This window comes from Pinus tabuliformis, chromosome X (genome assembly GCF_031772625.1).
Source record: "Pinus tabuliformis cultivar Carrire ecotype Pingquan chromosome X, CPIR1, whole genome shotgun sequence".
In the NCBI taxonomy this organism is placed as follows: domain Eukaryota; kingdom Viridiplantae; phylum Streptophyta; class Pinopsida; order Pinales; family Pinaceae; genus Pinus; species Pinus tabuliformis.
This window is the reverse complement of record NC_142308.1, coordinates 447,966,103-447,984,306: the sequence shown is the minus strand read 5'-3', so window position 1 is coordinate 447,984,306 and position 18,204 is coordinate 447,966,103.

Below are 18,204 nucleotides of genomic sequence, written 5' to 3'. Positions count from 1 at the left end.
TCTACAAAATGAAATTGATGAGATGTGCCGCAAGGAAGAAATTATTATTTCCCAAACAAAGCCTTGGATAGAGAAGGCTAGCTAGTTGACTCTCTTAGTACATAGTAAACTTAAGAGCATGAAGCAGACTCAGAGGACCATGGGCCTCGCGTGGACAGCCCAACTACTGAAAAATTGGTCAAGGAAGTGTAGAAGGTTGCTACCCAGGGAATAGCCGATCTGCAAGTTTTGAAGTTGGAGTTCCACGAAATCCAAATGAACATCGAAGCGCCATCCGAGTGACGAAATTGTGTTGGGGGGCTGTTGGGATAGGGTCCCATGGGGTCAAGTTTTGGTATTTACTTTTTGTACAAATGTAAAGTATCTGCGATTAGAGGAAGTGGAGCACAAATATAATAAGAGTAAAAAAGGCTTTAGTCCCTTAGGTTGTTAGGATATATGAAGTTTTGAGACCCGCCCATGGTCTGCGAACCATGGTATTGTAAAAGAAAATAATATATACATAAGGGTCATAGCTAGTCTAGAATATAACTCATAACTAGAAGATCATTGTTTGGGAAAGTAAGCTAAGGCAGGAAAGTTCGTTTCCTATACTTAGGCGAAGGGGAAGGCTCCTGCAGCAGAGTGCAGGAAGACCTTGGTAAGTCACAGGCTGAGTGTGCGAGCCCCTACAGCTGAGTGCGCGGGGAAGAAGAATCTGTACTTGAAAAAATACATCTAATAAAGACATTTTTGACCCGTTAATTGTGCATCTGTGTATCTCTATATTCACTTTTGCAGTTTTCTGTATTCTCACTCTGTATTGTAAATTGTATGAATGAATGCTTATCTTATGCGTGAAATTAGTAGATCAGTAAGATTTGTTGATGTTATGAATGTTTAAATACCTTCACAAAGATATAAATGATGTCTATATTAATTACTGTAGTTATTTGTATCGAAAGGGTTAGGGTTCGCGAAGACAGAGCTAAGCCCTAGAAGCCGCAGGAACCCATCACACAAACCTTTGGTGCAGAAACCTGGTTCTGTCATCCCCCAATACTGCTTCGAGTGAGACTGCATCTTGTGGTACGTGGGTTGTTACTGAAAAGGCTAGCGTTTTAGGGTTTTGTTGGTTGGCGCAGCTAACTTTGAACCTCGGTCAGGGCCCATCAAGCCAATAGGAAGATGACCTTCAACGAGATGAGACTATAGTATGCCTTGGAAGGTAACTCTAATTTAATTGCATGGAGTCAGTTCTTGATGACAATGACTTACTAGAATACATCAAGAACGATGTTCCAAAACCAACAGAATCTTATGCACAAATCCTAGCCCAATGGAAAAAAGATGTAGCCAAGGCAAGGAGAATAATCTTGGAGGGAGTATGAGACCGCATTGTCTCAAATCTCCAAGGGAAAGAAACTCCTTTCGCAATGTGGAAGGCACTGATAGAATTGTTTGAGAATAGCAGTGACCATAGGAAATTTGTACTCATGGATAAACTTTGAAATATCAAGATGTAGAAGAATAACACTATCCTACAGTATTTGAGCATATTTACACAAGTTCATGATGAACTTAGTGGGGTTGGTATTAATGTTGCAGAAGATGACTTGGGAATCCTAGCTCTTCTAGGCCTTCCCAAAAGTTGGAGTAGCTACCAAGACTCAGTGAAAGGTAGGGAGAAATTGCCAAATTGGGAACGCTTATGGTCTGATTTGGTACAAGAGGAGATAAGGCAGAATACCAAAGATGGAACCTCATCCAAGGGAGAGGATGACGAAAACTTTTCATTGGTTGGAAAGGGAAAGAAGGGAAAAGGGAAGAGATCTTAAACCAAACCAGAATCCATCCAAGGGGGCAAGAAGAAAGACTAGTCCAAAATAAAATGCTTCAATTGTCAAGAATTTGGGCACTATGCCACGAAGTGTACACACATATATTATATCAATAATAACTCATGAGGAGAATCAGGTGAAGCCTTGGTTTCATAGTTTGATACTTCACCCTTTTTGTATGCATGGGCAACACAATGACGGGGAGCGTGTGGTACTTGGACTGAGGTGCATCGTTCCACATGATAGGGTGTAGATATTTTTTCAGTGACCTAGAGGAGAAAGATCTCCTGATGCATATTAATTTGGGAGATGACGAAAGGTACAGCGTGACCTGGATTGGTACAGTCACCTTTCAGAGGGATTCAAGATCCCCTCTCATACTCAAGGATGGCATGTTTGTTCTAGACCTAAAGAAGAATATCATCTATGTAGAATTTTTGGAAGATCATGGTTATTATGTGATATTCAACAAAGGGAAAGAATTTCTGAGACACATATCCATGGGATAGGTGAAGCAGATCAGGGTTCTTGCAAAGAACCTGTATAAGCTAGATGTGGAAGATTGTGTTGCATTAAGCAGAAATACGGAGAAATTGAGAGCCTCAATTTCTGTGAAATTTGGCACAGAAGACTTGGCCATTTACATCATGTCACCTTGAATATTATGCAGAAAATAACCAATAGCCTCCCAAAAGGAGCACTTGAGTAGTGGGATGTATGAAAATGATGTATCTTAGGGAAGTATGAAAAATCCACATTCCATGATCGGGACAGCAAAGCACATTCAGCCTTGGAAAGGATCCACTCTTATGTCTATGGACCTTTCTCGATAGCCTCGACTACTAGAAACAAATATTTTGTCATTTTTATTTATGACTTCTTAAGGAAGTGTTGAATCTTCTTCATGCAGAAGAAATATGAGACATTCTCCAATTTCGTAGAATTCAAGGCACTAGTTGAGAAAGAAACTAGCAAGAATTTGAAGGCTCTCAAGAGCGATAATGCATGTGAGTATGTTTCGAATGAATTCAAGGATTTATATGCAAAAGAAGGAATTTGAAGAGAGTTGATAGCACCCCACAACCCACAGCAGAATGGGGTTTCTGAGAGAAAGAACTGCAACATTGTTGGAGCTATGAGAACTATGATACATCACCAAGGCCTACAACTACATTTTTGGGCAGAGGCATGTAACACAATAGTTTATTTGCAAAATTGGAGTCCTCATCGGATTCTTGGTATGATCACACTCGAGGAATATTTCTCGAGGAGAAATCCAGATGTGTCATACTTCAATATTTTTGGAGCCTTTGTTAACTTCCATGTCTCCAAAGAATCAAGGAAGAAGCTTGAGTTGACAGCAAAGTTTGGAGTTTTTGTGGGTTACACAGAAACTCCTCACAACTACCATGTGTACTTTCCATCCCTCAGAATGATAGTTGTGTGAAGGGATGTAAATTTTGATGAAGAGAAAGCAATGTGGTTCTCTCTTGAGAGGGAACTTTAGATCCCACTAGAACAGGAGCTTTTAGCTCCAAAGGAGGAGCCTCGGGTATTTTTCGAGCATCCACAAACTGAGGAGCAGAGAGTGGAGACACCCACTCGAGCAGAACCATCCAGAGAAGGCAGAAAAATAAATAGGGAAGTTGGAAGACTTATGCAACATGCGAGGGAGAATGTGGGAGCTCCTTAAAATTTGTGTAGGCAAAGGAGGTCACTTGAGAGGTACACTGGCTACATGGATCTAATGACTGATCTTGTATATACTAAGCCATCCTCTTTCAAGGAAGCAGTAGAGAAACTTGTTTGGGTTGATGCAATGGTGTAGGAATATGAATCCATTGTAAATAACAATTTTTGGGAAGTAGTCCCAAGACTAGCAGATAAATCAGTAGTGGATTCAAGATGGATCTTCAAAGTAAATCATGCAGCAGATGGAAGGATAGATAAGTATAAGGACAGATTTGTGGCCAACGGATTCTCTCAAGTTGAGGGATTCACTATGAGGAAGCCTTTGCTCCTATAGCAAGGTATTCATACATTAGATCAATTTTTGTACTGGATGTTGTTAACTAAGGTGACATGGCTCTTTTCACTCAGTTAGCTCATTAAATTTTAGTTAGAGGAGTTGGAGTTCATTTAAGCATGTGTGATTGCTAATTTGTAGTAATCAAGGTTAGTTATTTCAAGTTGTTTTTAGTTAAACTAGTTCTAACTGTTGGAGGAAATAGTGGAAGGTCATTTGTGCAGTGAGAGTTCGGTATAACTCATTGATCAACTATTTAACTAATCAATCAACCCAAAATAGCCAATGCATGAAGAGAAGTCAAGTTCCCAAGTTGTGGTGGAGATTCCAAGTCAGTGTAAGATCAATTGTAGACTAGTCTTCAGTGTACAGGTGTCGCATGCAGTCAAATGATCAACCTTGGGAATTGCACAATAATTTTGGAGGAAATAAAAAATAATAGGGGCCTCATTTCCTCTAGAATTATGCAAGGAAATAGGGGCTCAAGCAGAGGAAGAAATTGACTAAGTCTAGATCATAGACTCTCAGTGAGCAGAGAGATAGTTTATTCACTTGCAGGTTGTGCTCGGTCAGATCAAGCAATTGTAATACGTTTATATTCATCATATTATTGAAAGCAGACAAAGGGGTTTTTAGAAAATTTCTTTCCCTTGGAAAAATATTGTGTGCATTAGTGTTATTTCTTATTGCATGTTTCCAATTATTGAACATTCTAAATTGTGAATTGAATTCCGCAGAGAAGTAGAGTAGGTTTGTGTCTTGTGATTTTGATTAAAATTTCATGAGTAGTTGCAAATATACACCATAATTTATACACATATATTATTGCATCTTTCATCACCATGTAGCTTGAGATGCTCTATATGGCATGTATGGCATTCCCCTCCCTCTTGACAAACTTGATGCCCCTCATAAACCTTTAAAAATCATTTTTTTCTTTCCATATGCATGTACTTCTTCTTACATACTTCATATATGTGTGATTAGCCTATATTTCACATCGTGTTCCACAAGTTGTTTCCATTACACCTCATGTATTCCATTAAAAAGCATGAAACAAATATAAAATCTACATGTTTACGAGAAGGGTTCACAAGTTAGGCTAAAAGCTACCCTTTAAAACATGTCCCTCAACTTCCCAACCAAATTTTTTTGATTTAAAATAATGCATTACCTAAGCCCAACCTAATAGCATTTGAGAGTATCCTCACTCTGTTAAAAAATTTGTGAGATCAAAGTCTGTCATCCTCTCTTTTAAGCACGCTACCACTCAATAAACCCCTATCTCCATCCTCACATAGTTTCTACATCACTTGGTGGAATTATCCCTTATATTAGAGATGAGGGTTGTTATATCTGGTCTTCAATGGCTTGAGACGAAGGAAATCAGAAGGTAGTTCTGCTTGGTTCCTACAATTTAAGATCAGGTTGTATTCTATCTCGCTTCTCATTCATTTATATAAGAAGCTCTCTTCATGTTCAAATGTTAATGTTCTTATGAATTCTATTTCATTTATGCATTTAATTTGGATATGTACATGTATATCTATTTCTTTGTTGTACTTGGTCTATGTTTTTATTTCTTTGATTGATACACAAGGCTAAGGAGAGAGTTGAACTAAGGAGAAGGAAGAGGCATTGGATATTCATAAGACTTCAGTGTCACCAAGTATATTTCTATTACCTTTAGATATAGGTTTTCTCCTTGTTTACATGTTGTTTGGGCTTTAATTTCATAGTTTCTTATTGACTATTCTACCAAGGTGTTAACCCTAGCCTCAAGGTAAAATTCCCTATCACAATATGTAATGGATATGGTGAGCAAGTAAAAAACTATTGGGAAATCGATGAGGTAGGCACATCTCACTTTTAGAAGTCATTTAACGAAATGCCAATAGAGAATATGTTTGAAATTGCAAATCATGAGAAAAATTTTGACCACTATGGCCATGATTTCATTGGTATAACTTGGGGTGTGATTCACTTTTTTCAGAAGGACAAGAGTCATGGTCTCAAATGATGGCCATAGAATTCTATATTGGATTCTTTTATTTAATGGTTGATTATCTATCACTAGAGGTTGATGAATCTATGTTGGCGCTATAACCAGAACCTTCCTACCCATGATCCCCAAAAAGAATGTCCATGTATATTGTTAGCACCTAAATCTGCCTCAGGCTGAAGGGAGGCAAAAATTAGGGTAACCACAAACCACGCTCAGTCTAGTAGCTAGCCCTACCAGAGCAGGAGAGGGCTCTCTCCATGTCACGCTCAGTGAATGGATAGTCGAAAAATGTCTGAGATGACTTACAATGAAATATTTACCTTAGGCTAGTAAGTGAATAGGGATTCTGGAATAATTTTCATGAATGACCGAGCTTCTGGGATGTTATGGGACCGGCGCTCAGCAAAGAACAGAGAATTTAATACAAAGGCACAGATTATTCCATGAGGCAAGGTAGGCGGAAAATGTAACAATTTAGTTTGAGGTACCACGGCATGAATAGATTGCTGAAGAAAGTGAAAAGGACATAGTGAAATGAATCCTTTTCAACAGAAGAATAACACTGAACATGAAATTTTCCCACAAGCAGAGCAATAAAATTGAATTCTACCTAATCTCACTCAGAAAATTTCATTGGAAATGAACATGAAACAAATTATGAAACATAATTGAATACATATGAGAACATAAGAGACACATTTGCTACACTCACAACCACAAGAATCTCATGAAGCAGAGTCGTTGCCATTCATTAATTCTCTGTCAAAAATACACAATGAAGAAACAAAGTTTCTTTCCCACAGTCTCCCAGAAGTTACAAGCCAACCAACCCTTTGCAAATAACTTGCATACAATATATAGAATATGTGAGGAAGAGATAAAACGCCCAAGGGTTGGGGAGTTACTCGAATCATTGCAAAATGGAGATGGAGAGCCAACCATCAGCTACAGGTGCAGCGCCACAACCATGACATTTGGCTTGGGTGACCATTTGCCTTCCTTCGCCACTTGGATAGAAGCCAATCTAGAGAAAAAACACTTTATATGCCGCATTTGGTGCCAAAAAACTGAAGTGTAGATGAGCGGGCCCACTTGGAGAAGTCGTGAACCGAAATTTCGCGAAACGGAAGCAAATTGGCAATTTTTTCCTCTGTGCGCCTCGCCATTTTCTCTGTGCGTCGCGCTAGTTTGGGGCATGTTTTGGGGCACTTCCAGGTGTAAAAAATGTGCCCAAGTGGGTTTGCTAGAAGTCCTATCCTATCTACTTTCTAACCCAACTGGAATTTTCAAATTTGGTGCTCATTTTCCCCTCCAAATCTCCATTCTCCCAAGACTGCTTTCTGTGTGTCAAAAAAGTGGCAGAGAGGCCATTTTTGGGTGTTTTTTGACCTTTAGGAGACCCATATCTTGCCCAAATCTCTTGCCCGGACACCATTAGTCGTAATTTTCCATGCTGAATCCAAATCTGCAAGCCATTTCTCAATTGGAGCCCTAGAATTTTAGCGTCGTGCCAGTGGCGCGGCGCACAGGGAGAAAATCCCTGTTTTTTACCCAAAAAATTATCAAGTGACCAAAATTTCCCCAAATTTTTTGAAATTTGGGCTGGAGGATCTCTATGGGGTGCTATGCTGAGCCAAGGAAACCTTAGCCAAGATTCAAATTCGATCTTTCTCTTTTGCCCGTTTTTCCCTTCTTGTTGCTTTCCTCAATTTTGCTTTCAAGTTCCTTATCCGGGCTTGTGCACTCATGTTTCGCACCCTGTAACGAAAATTCATGTGTCTCAGTAGAGCAAGGTTCTGATCGGCTTTGTCCAGATCTCAAGATAGGCCTCTCGATCCTCATTGATCGCTTGATCCAGTGATGTGGGTTGAACTCTTCTCCTTTGAGCAGCTTGGCGATGCTCACGAATGTTTTGAAGCTCCATAATCATCTGTTGGTCCTCAAGCTGCTTGTTTCTCTGCTCCAGGTACTTCATGTTCCACTTGGCCCTTTCTAAATCAATGGACAAGTCTTCAATATCTGATTTCTGCTCCTGGATGATCTCTATAAGCTCTGCATTTGTTGGTTCTGCATCTGTCTCATCATCTTGGAGGAGAACAAACTCGGTCTCTTGCTCACCTGATGGCCCTTCCTCCTACACTGGCTCCTTACCCTTGCCTTGCTAATGTGATGCTGATGTCGGAAGCGAGGCCCCTTCCACCCCGAGTGGAGATAACACTCGCTTTGTTGTTGCAAATAAGGGTCTACTGCCTTTCTGATAGGTGATGTATATTGGCATAATGGCAGTCTCATGTAGCTCATACTGATGAGATGGGCCCCCTACCTCATGCTCTGCCTCTGAAACCACCTGTGGAGCACTGAAGAAGTCACGGGAGATGAATTCCTCCCAAGCAATACCCTGCAATCCCAACTGATGGTCTACCAAAATCCAGATGAGGGCAAAGTGATACACACTGTTGAGCTGCTGTCGAGCGGTCTTGTGTTGCATGAAATTTTTCATCCTCTCTATGTTCCCGCAGATGAAAAATGGGAGGTTCATCATCTGCACCCTGGTAAAGTGCATGAGAAACCTCCCCTTGCAACTGAAGTACTTCACGATCAATTTCATGAGCGGGGCATACTCATCTTTCATAAATTTGAATGGAAAAACTCTCATTTCTAGTCATGTCGAGCGGTGGTGACAGATTTTTCAACACATATATTATATTTGAATACCATGGGGACAAAGAAAACATTTCAAATACCTGAATGGATGATATCTCCTCATTCTCATCAGACATGGCAGTGATCATATTTATGTCCAAGGCATGCAAATTTGATTCGGCCATTAGCTTCGCCAACCCCTGTCCTTTGACCAGCTTTGTGGGCTTTATTTCCACATCATATTCCAGCAAGGCTGTAATCCATTTGCCTCTTCTCCCTTCCGGATCGGTCTGCAACAAAACATCTTTTACAGCAGTGTTAGGAACATAGGCCAGAATGTGAGAATGTAAGATATATACCCGGAAATCCTTCAATGCCTCCACCAATGCCAGGGCTTGCTTCTCAATGATGTTGTACTTTAAAGCTGCATCCCTTATAGCCCTACTAAAGAATGCAATGGGTCTTTCATGATCATCTCTCTTCTGCAATAATATCGCTGTCATAGTGTGCTCAGAAGCAAATGAAAACAATATGAAATCCTGAGTGTAGTCTGGGTTGACTAGAACTGGAGCTGAAGAAAGGGCCAATTTGACCAAGTTGAAAGATTTTACAGCCTCCTCTATCCATTTCACCTGGCTGTCCTTCTTAAGCATGTTGGTCATTTCTCTTAAGTGTTCTGCAAGATTAGGCACAAAGTGACGCAGAAAATTCATTTTACCGCTGAATGATTGTATCTCTTTTTTGTTCCTAGGCAGATCGATTTGCTAAATTGCTTGCACACGTGCTGGGTCTATATGAATACCATCCTTTGAAATGATGTGCCCAAGTAATTTGCCTTCCTCCATGGCGAAAAAGCTCTTCTTAGGATTCAGCAATAGACCATATTTCTTGCACTTTTGAATGACAATTTTTAGGTGATGCATGTGCTCTTCATCAAATTTGGAAAATACCGTCAAATCATCCAGGTACACCACCAAAAACACATCCTTCTCATTTGCAAAAGCCAAGTCCATTGCCCGCTGAAATGTGGCACCTGCATTCTTTAAACCGAAGGGAATTTTGGCATAGTGAAAGCTTCCCCAAGGAGTGGTGAATGTTGTCTTGTCTCTATCATCTTCATGGACAGAAATTTGGTTATATCCAGAATAACCATCAAGCAGTGACATACGAGATGCCCCCACTACTCACTGAAGTATATGGTCCATCTTGGGCAGTGGATAGTTGTCCTTCAATGAGACTTTATTTAGATTTCTGAAATCAATGCATAGGCGGATCTCATCGGTCTTCTTGTGTACCGGCACTAAGTTAGATATCCAATCTGAAAATATGATGGGCACAATGATACTTGACTTGTACAACCTGTTTACCTCCTTTTCGATAGATGGCAGCAACTTTGGATTTATCCTTCTCAGCTTTTGTCTGAATGGTTTTTGATTGGGCTTGATGGGTATTGTGTGTTGAATAATATTTGTATCATAGGTCTTTAAATCAAATAGTCCCAAGCAAACACATTTGCAAATGAAGCCATCAAACTGATGTATTTGTCCTTGACTTTTGGCGGTAATGCTTTAGACAATTTCACCAACTTTGGATTGGCAGCTATACCGATGTTGACCTCTTCTACACTCTTCTCTGTTGGCTGCAATTTTGGCTTGTGGGCTACATCATCCTGATAAAAAAGCTCTTCTAGAGGTATCAAACCTTTAGGAATGATGTTATTCTTAAGTTGCAACACGTCCATTTCATTGATATGCACTCCATCTGTACCATTCCTTTTGTCATCGTCATTTTCTACATCAACGGAGGTTTCTTTGAACTGACCTTTGTTGAGTAGAAAATCCTTAATCTCTTCATCATCTTGAAACACTTGCCAATATCGCTGATTGTCTAGAATGGTGGGACAATGCTTGACATGGATTTCAAATTTGTTGCTGGAGTTCATGGGGATCTTCAAACTGCTTGTTGCCTTGGCAAGAGCATCAACAATACTATTTTGTATATGAGGCACACATGTCAAGGTGTATTCTAAAAATAACTTCAAGATGTCTAAGACTGCATTACGATAGGCCCACATCCTAGGATGTTTTGCTTGATACTCACCTCTGACCTGCTTTATTACCAATTCGGAGTCGCCATATATTGGAATCCTTTTTTCATTCAGCTTTCTAAGAATCTTCAGGCCAGTAATCAAAGCTTCATACTCAGCTTCATTGTTTGAACACTCAAAGGCCAGCTTGTAAGAGCAAACCCTCACGCTACTAAGCACTTTGTTTGGGGCGGAGAAAGGACTGCGTACCCAAATACGAATTCCAGCTCCATCATTTCCTACTGCTCCATCAAAATCCATGGTCCAAAAGCCTTCTTCCTCCTCTTGTAAGTGTTGGAAATCTATTTTTCGTGCCTTGTCTTCTTGCTATCCATTACTTTCAACTGATTGCCCCACATTTTGCTGCTTTTCTTGTCCTTCTTTCTTCAAAATTTCTCTGAAATTTTCTGTTATTTCTGGAATGTCATCTGCTTCTACTATCTGACTATCTATATCATTTAAACTATCTGAAAACAAAACAAAAGACTCTAAATCTGTATGTACATAGTTAATAGGATGATTTATAGGTTTATCCTTGCTTGTGATCATATATTTCATTTTTTGTTCCCGATATAACTTCCTCATTTGTCCAAACATCGGGATTGTTGCATAGGAGAAATCCAGTTGTAGTGTCCCTTTCAATTTCGCTACCCAAGACCTGGAAAGAAGCATGCCAAACCTTGGAGGAATATCTGCTACCACCACATCCATCAAAACATTTTTCATAGGAAGCTGATCCAAACTCACAACCAAGTCTTTGATGAGTCCTATACATCTTACTCTGCTGGAATCAAATGAATAGAGATCATGATATTGTCGGGTGATGTCCAGACCAAGCTTATCCGTGATAGCCTTGGGCATGAGATTGTGATAAGCTCCGGAATCGAACATGGCATTGTGTAACACAAAATCATGCAACCGTAAACTGATATAGAAGGGTGGCACATCACTATCAAGAGACTCACCATTCGTTGCTGGTCAAAAAATCATTTCAGGCTGATCATCTTCTACATTTACCATGTCGGACATTGGGTCCAAATTCAACATCTTAGAAATCTGTCCTCTATAACTGTTGTTCTTCATTATTTCAGTCAAGGGGATGGATACCTTTAACTTAGAAATCTCATTCTCTAAGCTAAAAAAGGGAGTCTTTTCTACTTCTTTGACTGGGATCTCTTTCCTTTCCTTTGATGTAGCTTGCTGCTGTGACGTTTCTGTTGATTTTGATTTGCTGCTTTCCGGACCAACCGCCTCCTTTCCCTTTCTTTGTGTAGCTGATGAATCATTTTTTGTTGTTTCAACCTCCTTCTTTTTCTTAATTGGTTTGGCCGACACATCTCTGTTTCTAAATGAATATCGTTGTTGTTGTGCGGAAAAAGCATTCATATACCCTCTTTGATATTCTTCTGATTCTTCTTTCAACACAGTGTCACTAGCTAGAATAAAATCAGTGTCTTGGTGTGTAGCTGAATTCACTGCACATTCTTCCTCTTTGGTAATGTAAGTATGCAGCGCATCTGGAGTAAAGAGATGGTTTTCTTCGCCTATTACATTCCAGTCCTCATCTGACTCCGATCCATGCACAAAATTCTGCTGCAAAGGTGTTTGTACCGGATGTTGTGCTATCTGCTCTTGAGTTCGCTGATCTCTCTGTCTTATTCTATATTATGGCTGCTGCTGGCCACGAAAGTTAGGATTCCTAACTTGTGGCTCTGGCCTGTCAAGTTTTGCCCTTTCAAGCATCTGCTCTACCTTTTTGAGAAGTTGATCCATTAAAGAAGATTCTTCTTTCACAGTGGTTTTATTCTCTGCTTTCGCTCTAGCTCTTTTGGATAGCAAATTTGCCTCAACGCTGACCGCAATTTTCTGCATGTCTTCCATTGTGGCCGGTTCTCTTTTTCTTAATTGGTACGCCATGTCAGCATCAAAACCATCTGGAAAATTCATCATCTGGAAACTTCAGGTGGCTTTAGATGATCTGGAATTTCGTTATAGACTTCATTAAATCTAACACAATAGTCTTGGACCGACTCACCAGTGTTTCATTTGATTTGTTCATATTCAGCCAGAATTTGAAGAGGATTCTTTTTCACTTCCCACCAGTTGAAAAATTGTCTTTGTAGTTCAACCAAGGTAGTGATACTTGCTGCCGAAAAACCTCTAAACCATATCATCACATCACCTGCAAATGTTTGTACAAAGAGTCTCATTACCACATTCTCCTCATCGATCTCATGGAGTTCATAGAAGTCTGTCATTTTGTCTATATGTTGTTGAGCAGTAATGTTGTTAGGAGTGCCATCAAAAAACAAGATTTTACTTTGATAATCTACGGGCATATCATCTAGAACTTGGGGTAGAAAAAGGGGTGCGAAGCGGGCGGCCATCACTCTCGGTGGATTTGGCCTTGGAGGTGTTGGAGGAGTGTGCACAGTTTGCAAGGGGTTAGCAATTGGAGATTGGGGCTGTGTTGCAATATAATTATCAATTAACCGATTAGCTCTTTCTGTTTTGAGGTCCACAAGAAATTGGGGATTGGGGACAGTATAATCAACAGCCCTTTCGAATTTAGACTTAAACAATGATATCTCAAATCGTTCGTCAAACTCAAGCTCTTCAAGATACTCAAAAATGTCGAGACATGAATGGGATTTGAACTCAGGAGTTATGGTGCTTTCTTGACGAAGGAGTCTTGGAATCAAATTGGGATTTTCATAAATATGAGGAGGATCCAGGTCTGGATTGGCTCTGGTATATCGTCTCGAAGCCAGCGTGCTATTGAGAAAAATCACAGGACACAACCAACTTACTCAGCCTTTCCAATCCTAAGCTCATCATCCGGAAGCTTAGAATTATTATGAAATAAGGGGATCTGATTTCAGTTTGTTTCCCCAGTGGAGTCGCCACTATGTTAGCACCTAAATCTGCCTCAGTCTGAAGGGAGGCAAAAATTAGGGTAACCACAAACCACGCTCAATCTGGTAGCTAGCCCTACCAGAGCAGGAGAGGGCTCTCTCCATGTCACGCTCAGTGAATGGATAGTCGAAAAAGGTTTAAGATGACTTACAATGAAATATTTACCTTAGGCTAGTAAGTGAATAGGGATTCTGGAACAATTTTCATGAATAACCGAGCTTCTGGGATGTTATGGGACCGGCGCTCAGCAAAGAACAGAGAATTTAATACAAAGTCACAGATTATTCCGTAAGGCAAGGTAGGCGGAAAATGTAACAATTTAGTTTGAGGTACCGCGGCATGAATAGATTGATGAAGAATGTGAAAAGGGCATAGTGACATGAATCCTTTTCAACAGAAGAATAACACTGAACATGAAATTTTCCCACAAGCAGAGCAATAAAATTGAATTCTACCTAATCTCACTCAGAAAATTTAACTGGAAATGAACATGAAACGAATTATGAAACATAACTGAATACAAATAAAAACATAAGAGACACATTTGCTACACTCACAACCACAAGAATCTCATGAAACAGAGCCGCTGCCTTTCATTAATTCTCTGTCAAAAATACACAGTGAAGAAACAAAGTTTCTTTCCCACAGTCTCCCAGAAGTTACAAGCCAACCAACCCTTTGCAAATAACTTTCATACAATATATAGAATGTGTGAGGAAGAGATAGAATTCCCAAGGGTTGGGGAGTTACTCGAATCATTGCAAAATGGAGATGGAGAGCCAACCATCAGCTACAGGTGCAGCGCCACAACCATGACATTTGGCTTGGGTGACCGTTTGCCTTCCTTCACCACTTGGATAGAATCCAATCTGGAGAAAAAACACTTTATATGCCACCTTTGGTGCCAAAAAACCGAAGTGTAGATGAGCGGGCCCACTTGGAGAAGTCGCGAACCAAAATTTCGCGAAATGGAAGCAAATTGGCAATTTTTTCCTCTGTGCGCCGCGCCATTTTCTCTGTGTGTCGCGCTACTTTGGGGCCTGTTTTGGGGCACTTTCAGGTGTCCAAAATGTGCCCAAGTGGGCTTACTGGAAAGCATATCCTATCTACTTTCTAACCCAACTAGAATTTTCAAATTTGCTGCTCATTTTCCCCTCCGAATCTCCATTCTCCCAAGACTTCTTTCTGTGTCAAAAAAGTGGCAGAGAAGCCATTTTTGGGTGTTTTTTGACCTTTAGGAGACCCAGATCTTGCCCAAATATCTTGCCCGGACACCATTAGTCGTAATTTACCATGCTGAATCCAAATCTGCAAGCCATTTCTCAATTGGAGCCCTAGAATTTTAGCGCCGCGCCAGTGGCACGCTGCACAGGCGCGGTGCACAGGGAGAAAATCCCTGTTTTTTACCCAAAAAATTATCAAGTGACCAAAATTTCCCCAAATTTTTTTGAAATTTGGGCTGGAGGATCTCTATGGGGTGTTATGCTGAGCCAAGGAAGCCTCAGCCAAGATTCAAAGCCGATCTTTCTCTTTTGCCTGTTTTGCCCTTCTTGTTGCTTTCCTCAATTTTGCTTTCAAGTTCCTTATCCGGGCTTGTGCACTCATGTTTTGCACCCTGTAACGAAAATTCATGTGTCTCAGTAGAGCAAGGTTCTGATCGGCTTTGTCCAGCATCCTCTCCAACTGCATGTTCCTAATCTCGAGATAGGCCTCCCGATCCTCAATGATCGCTTACTCCAGTGATGTGGCTGAACTCTTCTCCTTTGAGCAGCTTGGTGATGCTCACGAATGTTTTGAAGCTCCATAATCATTTGTTGGTCCTCAAGCTGCTTGTTTCTCTGCTCCAGGTACTTCATGTTCCACTTGTCCCTTTCTAAGTCAATGGACAAGTCTTCAATCTCTGTTTGCTACTCCCGGATGATCTCTATAAGCTCTGCATTTGTTGGTTCTGCATCTGTCTCATCATCCTGGAGGAGAAAAAACTCAGTCTCTCGCTCACTTGATGGCCCTTCCTCTTGCACTGGCTCCTTACCCTTGCCTTGCTCCTGTCATGCTGATGTGAGAAGCGAGGCCCCTTCCACCCCCGGTGGAGATAACACTTGCTTTGCTGCTGCAAATAAGGGTCTACTGCCTTTTTGATAGGTGATGTATATTGGCATAGTGGCAGTCTCATGTAGCTCATACTGATGAGATGGGCCCCCTACCTCGTGCTCTGCCTCTGAAACCACCTGTGGAGCGCTGAAGAAGTCACGGGAGATGAAGTCCTCCCAAGAAATACCCCGCAATCCCAACTGATGGTCTACCAAAATCCAGATGAGGGCAAAGTGATACACACTGTTGAGCTGCTGTCGAGGGGTCTTGTGCTGCATGAAATTTTTCATCCTCTCTATGTTCCCGCAGATGAAAAATGGGAGGTTCATCATCCGCACCCTGGTAAAGTGCATGAGAAACCTGATGTGATAGGCATAAAGGTGAGAAAACCTCCCCTCGCAACTGAAGTACTTCACGATCAATTTCATGAGTGATGCATACTCATCTTTCATAAATCTAAATGGAAAAACTCTCGCGAGGTGGCTCAAACAGCTGTCTTTGATCTAAGGCTCATAATGATGCCTCTCTACCTTCTTTTTCTTATGCCACTGCTCTCCAATGTTTGGTATGCCTGTTGCCACTGATATGGTCTTGGGTGTCAATGTGAAAGTGACCCCAGCCAAGATAGACCGTTCCCCATGTAGGTGAAGTGCAAAAAGACAGACCAACTCATGATGAACTCTGACATTTGCCACTCTCTGACAAAATTCGAAACATGCTAATTGCTGGAAACAAGACATAGCAAGAGAGCATGCCTGCAACTCAGTGAGGGTGTTTGGTTCGTCTCTAAGATGTCTACCACTCCTATGATGTCTCCTTTGGGCCCTTTCTCCCGAAGCTATGTCACTGTGGGTCTCCTCCTCATATTCTGATGAAACTTCGAATGCCATTACTGCTATTTGTACCCTGAGTTTTATGCTGCCCTTGAATTCCAACGAAGCTGGTAGCTGCTCTGAAAATCTGCCGCCAAGGGGACAATAAAACAGGGAGTATTAGGAGGGGAATGATGAAATAGGAATAGGGGCTAAAGGGAGAAATTTATCAGGGACTTGGGAGTAGTTTAGGTATAGTGTTGATGGGGTAGGGTTTGAAACATATTGGCGGCCTTGTCACTGTAGCATAAACCCTAGGATCATGATTTCTTTGTTTTTCTTTTGTTGGCTTTATAAAAATGTTTGCACTTGATTTATACCCATATCACCATACTATCCCTTTCAATTTTGATTCAAGAACTGAGGTAGGTTGCCTACCTTTCAAATTTGGTGAGCATTCAAAAGTTTTTAGGTAAATTGGATAGTTTTTGGGCCTTATATTTTTGTGCGCCGCGCGCTCTGCCCAGTGCGCCACGCACCGAGTATGCGTCGCACCAGTGTTATATTTACACAGTGGGTGGGCCCTGTGTGCGCTGTGCCCAATGAGTGCGTCGCGCTCCTTGGTGTGTGCGTCGCACGCTATGTAAACACCCAAATTTCTTCCTAATTGTTTTGACTCTTTAACCCTTTGACCATGCACCCTCTTCCACAGCTTTGCTTGCCCAATAAGCTGGTTTCGCGGTGACTTTGAGTTAACCAAATAATGGAGGAATAGGGAGAGGGTTTGGTAGTGACTTAGGGCAGGGGTTTAGGAAAAATGGTAAGGGAGGATGGGGAAAAATGATAGGTGAGGGGAATAGGTGAGTGGAGTGCAGCCCAATAACAACACAAATTTACAACCCCAGCCCTCGTTTTCTTGGTGATTTTCACATGGTTGACATTATGCATTTTGGGTGACATTCAAACCTCTTCACAAAAACCATATCCTTGACACAATTTGATGAGCAGGTGATGTCATAAGGCTTACATCTCAATTTGATAGCCTTCCCCAAAGTTTGAAGTGGTTTGGCACCATTTCTTGGCCGCTGGACTGTGTGCGCCGCACGCAATTTCCAGTGCGCCACGCACTTTGTATGCGCCGCATCCGAGTAATCTTTCAACAGCGGGCTGGCTGCGTGTGCGTCACACCTGATGAGTGTGCCGCGCCCCTGGTTATATGCGACGTGCGCTTCCAAAACCTACTTTCGCTCACTCAAACTCTCCAATCTCACCCTCACGTCTTTACAAATGTCTTCTCCAAGTCTTGTAGCTGCACAATGCCTTTGCTTTGGGTCAAAACGTGTATTTATAGCCTTGGAGGAGATGGTTTTGATTTTTGCCTCTTTGAAAACCCCTTTTCTAATGTTGTGTTTTGCACTTTTTCATTGACCTTTAAACACACTGATTTTCACTTTCCCTTTGACATTTTGGCTCAAAGGATGAAATTTGCAGCACCTCTTTGCAGGGAATGTATGACATTGCATTTGGCCATGTAAATCATAACTGCATCTGAAAAGTCAACTGGTTATTTTTTGGAAAATTTTGTCATAAATGACCTTGTTTGACTTTTCTTCAAAACAGTGTTTTAAAGAAGAGTCGATGTCTATCCAAGTGACGATGAAGCTCTCTGAACCATAGTTGTATAAGGGCCTCCCTCTGGCCTACATGGCTTGTTCTGGACATGTTTTCAAAGACCAAATTGATGAATTCCTAGACCCAAACATAAAAATGACTTTGTCCTGTAAAGGATCAGACCTTAACTGTCA